The sequence below is a fragment of the Oncorhynchus nerka genome, linkage group LG14 (assembly GCF_034236695.1).
Source record: "Oncorhynchus nerka isolate Pitt River linkage group LG14, Oner_Uvic_2.0, whole genome shotgun sequence".
Lineage (NCBI taxonomy): Eukaryota > Metazoa > Chordata > Actinopteri > Salmoniformes > Salmonidae > Oncorhynchus > Oncorhynchus nerka.
Genome location: NC_088409.1, coordinates 37,310,267 through 37,316,333, shown reverse-complemented (window position 1 = coordinate 37,316,333; position 6,067 = coordinate 37,310,267).

Sequence of the window (6,067 nt, the reverse complement as noted above, 5' to 3'; positions counted from 1 at the left end):
GATTGGATTTTTCTCAGGATTTCGCCTGCAATATCAGTTCTGTTATACTCACAGACAATATTTTTACAGTTTTGGAAACTTTAGAGTGTTTTCTATCCTAATCTGTCAATTATATGCATATTCTAGCATCTGGTCCTGAGAAATAGGCAGTTTACTTTGGGAACGTTATTTTTCCAAAAATAAAAATAGTGCCCCCTAGCTTCAAGAGGTTTTAAGGGTTGATTGTTAAAGTTAAGCATTAGGGGGTGCTATAAAACATTTTGGACGAAAAACGTTCCCGTTTTAAACAAGATATTTTGTCACGAAAAGATTCTCGACTATGCATATAATTGACAGCTTTGGAAAGAAAACACTCTGACGTTTCCAAAACTGCAAAGATATTGTCTGTGAGTGCCACAGAACTGATGTTACAGGCAAAACCCAGATAAAAATCCAACCAGGAAGTGCCGCATTTTTTAAAACCGCCTCATGCCAATGACTCCTTAAATGGCTGTGAATGAGCTACGAATGAGCTTACATTTTCCACGTATTCCCCAAGGTGTCTACAGCATTGTGACGTCTTTTTACGCATTTTCATTGAAGAATAGCCGTAAGAGAGCATATTTAGCAAGTGGTCACATGGTGTCTCCCGCAGAAAATCTGGTAGCCATTTTTCCAATCGCTTCTTATGAGAAACCAATTGCCTCGACGGATATATTATCGAATATATATGTTAAAAACACCTTGAGGATGGATCCTAAACAACGTTTGCCGTGTTTCTGCGATATTATGTAGCTAATTTTGAAAAAAGTTGGCGTTGTAGTGGTAGCATTTTCCGGTTGATTTCTCAGCCAAGCATGATGACCAAACGGGAGCTTTTCGCCTACAAAAATAATATTTTGGGAAAAAATGAACATTTGCTATCTAACTGGGAGTCTCCTGAGTGAAAGCATCCGAAGTTCTTCAAAGGTAAATTATTTAATTTGGTTGCTTTTCTTATTTTGGTGAAAATGTTGCCTGCTGCCAGCAGAACCTAGCATATCATTATGCCATGATAAACTTACACAAATGCTTGTCTAGCGTTGGCTGTAATGCATATTTTGAAAATCTGAGATGACAGTGTTGTTAAATGTTGAAAGATAATGATGAAATAATTCCACTCTGAAACCTTATAACTGTATGAAATTGATTAGAATCATACAATTATTATCTGATGGTTTTGTGTAGTTTTAGTCAGCAAAAGTATATACAGTGCCTTGCGAAAGTATTTGGCCCCTTTGAACTTTGCGACCTTTTGCCACATTTCAGGTTTCAAACATAAATATATAAAACTGTATTTTTTTGTGAAGAATCAACAACAAGTGGGACACAATCATGAAGTGGAACGACATTTATTGGATATTTCAAACTTTTTTAACATATCAAAATCTGAAAAATTTGCCGTGCAAAATTATTCAGCCCCTTTATTTCAGTGCAGCAAACTCTCTCCAGAAGTTCAGTGAGGATCTCTGAATGATCCAATGTTGACCTAAATGACTAATAATGATAAATACAATCCACCTGTGTGTAATCAAGTCTCCGTATAAATGCACCTGTACTGTGATAGTCTCAGAGGTCCGTTAAAAGCGCAGAGAGCATCATGAAGAACAAGGAACACACCAGGCAGGTCCGAGATACTGTTGTGAAGAAGTTTAAAGCCGGATTTGGATACAAAAAGATTTCCCAAGCTTTAAACATCCCAAGGAGCACTGTGCAAGCGATAATATTGAAATGGAAGGAGTATCAGACCACTGCAAATCTACCAAGACCTGACCGTCCCTCTAAACTTTCAGCTCATACAAGGAGAAGAATGATCAGAGATGCAGCCAAGAGGCCCATGATCACTCTGGATGAACTGCAGAGATCTACAGCTGAGGTGGGAGACTCTGTCCATAGGACAACAATCAGTCGTATATTGCACAAATCTGGCCTTTATGGAAGAGTGGCAAGAAGAAAGCCATTTCTTAAAGATATCCATAAAAAGTGTCATTTAAAGTTTGCCACAAGCCACCTGGGAGACACACCAAACATGTGGAAGAAGGTGCTCTGGTCAGATGAAACCAAAATTGAACTTTTTGGCAACAATGCAAAACGTTATGTTTGGCGTAAAAGCAACACAGCTCATCACCTTGAACACACCATCTCCACTGTCAAACATGGTGGTGGCAGCATCATGGTTTGGGCCTGTTTTTCTTCAGCAGGGACAGGGAAGATGGTTAAAATTGATGGGAAGATGAATGGAGCCAAATACAGGACCATTCTGGAAGAAAACCTGATGGAGTCTGCAAAAGACCTGAGACTGGGACGGAGATTTGTCTTCCAACAAGACAATGATCCAAAACATAAAGCAAAATCTACAATGGAATGGTTAAAAAATAAAAATATCCAGGTGTTAGAATGGCCAAGTCAAAGTCCAGACCTGAATCCAATCGAGAATCTGTGGAAAGAACTGAAAACTGCTGTTCACAAATGCTCTCCATCCAACCTCGCTGAGCTCGAGCTGTTTTGCAAGGAGGAATGGGAAAAAATGTCAGCCTCTCGATGTGCAAAACTGATAGAGACATACCCCAAGCGACTTACAGCTGTAATCGCAGCAAAAGGTGGCGCTACAAAGTATTAACTTAAGGGGGCTGAATCATTTTGCACGCCCAATTTTTCAGTTTTTGATTTGTTAAAAAAGTTTGAAATATCCAATAAATGTCGTTCCACTTCATGATTGTGTCCCACTTGTTGTTGATTCTTCACAAAAAAATACAGTTTTATATCTTTGTTTGAAGCCTGAAATGTGGCAAAAGGTCGCAAACATTTACATTTAAGTCATTTAGCAGACGCTCTTATCCAGAGCGACTTACAAATTGGTGCATTCACCTTATGACATCCAGTGGAACAGTAGTGCATCTAAATCTTTTAAGGGGGGGGGGGGGGGGGGGTGAGAGGGATTACTTCATCCTATCCTAGGTATTCCTTAAAGAGGTGGTGTTTCAGGTGTCTCCAGAGGTGGTGATCCGTCATCCACACTGATATGTCTGCCAGACATGCAGAGATGCGATTCGCCACCTGGTCATCAGAAGGGGGAAAGGAGAAGATTAATTGTGTGTCGTCTGCATAGCAATGATAGGAGAGACCATGTGAGGTTATGACAGAGCCAAGTTCAAGGGGGCCGAATACTTTCGCAAGGCACTGTATCTGTGACTGTAGTTTTAGTCAGAATTGGGGTAAAACAACATATCTGTACAATATGTCTTTATAGTATCTTAAACACAGACTGTCTGAGCAAAATTCGGTGCAGACCTGGCTAGAGATTTGGGAGAGGACAAGGGAGTACTTCTCAAGGTCTCAAGGTCTCCCTAATCTTTGTCGGCTGGGTAGTGATACAGTATGTGCGTAGGATACCTACTGTTTGTGTGTGCAAGTATGTGCGTAGGATACCTACTGTTTGTTTTCACACATGTAAGTGCATAAGGAGCCTGTATAAAATGAATGGTTTTGTACAGCGGACGAGCACTCTCGTGAATAAACATTTTGATCATCGTAGCTGGGCCTCCATCTGTTTCATTCAACCAGAATCTTACGAATTCTGGGATGCAGACTGAGTAGTTTAATTGAAGTGGTTTATGAGAAAATTGAGAAAATTGAGAAAATAATTTCCATGTTGGAGTCAACAGAAGTTAGAAATAACATTATAAATATTCACTTACCTTTGATGACCTTCATCGGAATGCACTCCCAGGAACCCCAGTTCCACAATAAATGTTTGATTTGTTCGCTAAAGTTCATAATTTATGTCCAAACACCTCCTTTTGTTAGTGCGTTTGGTAAACGAATCCAAACACACGGCGCGCGTGCAAGTCCAGCAGAAAGGTCGGACGAAAAGTCCAAAAAGTTCCGTTACAGTCCGTAGAAACATGTCAAACGAATCTTTAGGATGTTTTTATGATAAGTCTTCCATAATGTTCCAACCGGAGAATTCCTTTGTCTGTAGAAAAGCAATGGAACGTGAGGTAACTCTCACATGAATGCGTGTCAGGAGGCCATGGCACTCTTCCAGACAGCTGGCTCAATCCCCTCTCATTCAGCCCCACTTCACAGTAGAAGCGTGAAACAAGGTTCTAAAGACTGTTGACATCTAGTGGAAGCCTTAGGAAAATGACCCCACAGGCACTGTATATTGTAATGGCAATGAGTTGAAAAACTACAAACCTCAGATTACCCACTTCCTGGTTGGATTTTCCTCAGGTTTTTGCCTGCCATGTGAGTTCTGTTATACTCACAGACATCATTCAAACAGTTTTGTAAACTTTCTATCCAATTATAATAATAATATGCATATATTAGCATCTGGAACAGAGTAGGAGGCAGTTCACTCTGTGCACACTATTCATCCAAAAGTGAAAATGCTGCCCCCTATCCCAAAAAAGTTAAGCAATGGCTTTTTCTGGCCACTCTTCCATAAAGGCCAGCTCTGTGGAGTATACGGCTTAAAGTGGTCCTATGGACAGATACTCCAATCTCCGCTGTGGAGCTTTGCAGCTCCTTTAGGGTTATCTTTGGTCTCTTTGTTGCCTCTCTGATTAATGCCCTCCTTGCCTGGTCTGTGAGTTTGGTGGGCGGCCCTCTCTTGGCAGGTTTGTTGTGGCGCGATATTCTTTCCATTTTTAAATAATGGATTTAATGGTGCTCCGTGGGATGTTCAAAGTTTCAGATATTTTTTATAACCCAACCCTGATCTGTACTTCTCCACAACTTTGTCCCTGACCTGTTTGGAGAGCTCTTTGGTCTTCATGGTGCTGCTTGCTTGGTGGTACCCCTTGCTTAGTGGTGTTGCAGACTCTGGGGCTTTTCAGAACAGGTGTTCTATATACTGAGATCACGTGACACTTAGATTGCACACAGGTGGACTTTATTTAACTAATTATGTGACTTCTTAAGGTAATTGGTTGCACCACATCCTATTTAGGGACTTCATAGCAAAGGGGGTGAATACATATGCACGCACCACCTTTCCGTTTTTGTTGTTGTTGTGCATTTAAAAAAAACTTCTAATGGCTGGGGGCAGTATTGAGTAGCTTGGATGATTAAGGTGCCCAGAGGTGCCCAGAGTAAACTCAGTCCCAGTTGCTAATATATGCATATTATTAGTACATTTGGATAGAAAACACTCTGACATTTCTCAAACTGTTTGAATGATGTCTGTGAGTATAACAGAACTCATATGGCAGGGAAAAACCTGAGAAAAAATCCAAACAGGAAGTGGGAAATCTGAGGTTGGTCGATTTTCAACTCTGCCCCTATCGAACACACAGTGGGATGTTGGTCAAGTTGCACTTCCTAAGGCTTCCACTAGATGTCAACCATCTTTAGAAACTTGTTTGATGGTTCTACTGTGAAGTGGGGCCGAATGAGAGCCGAATGAGTCAGGTCTCTGGCAGAGTGCCACAGGCTGGTCACGCGCATTTCACATGAGAAGTAGCTGCGTTTCTTTGCATTTCTGAAGACAAAGGAATTCTCCGGTTGGAACCTTATTGATAATTTATGTTAAACATCCTAAAGATTGATTCCATACATCGTTTGACCTGTTTCTAAAGGACTGTAACGGAACTTTTTGACATTTCCTCTGCAACTAGTGAATGCGCTTCGTGAGTTTTGATTTGTTTACCAAACACGCTAACAAAAGTAGCTATTTGGACATAAATGACGGACATTATTGAACAAATCAAACATTTATTGTGGAACTAGGATCCCTGGGAGGCCATTCTGATGAAGATCATCAAAGGTAAGTGAATATTTATAATGTTATTTCTAACTTCTGTTGACTCCAACATGGTGGATATATGTAAATGTTTTCTGAGCGCCATTCTCAGATTATTGCATGGTTTGCTTTTTCCGTAAAGCTTTTTTGTCATCTGACACAGCGGTTGCATTAAGGAGAAGTGGATCTATAATTCCACACATAACACTTATAACTCTTATCAATGTTTGAGTATTTCTGTAAATTGATGTGGCTATGCAAAATCACTGGATGTTTTTGGAACTACTGAACATAATGCGC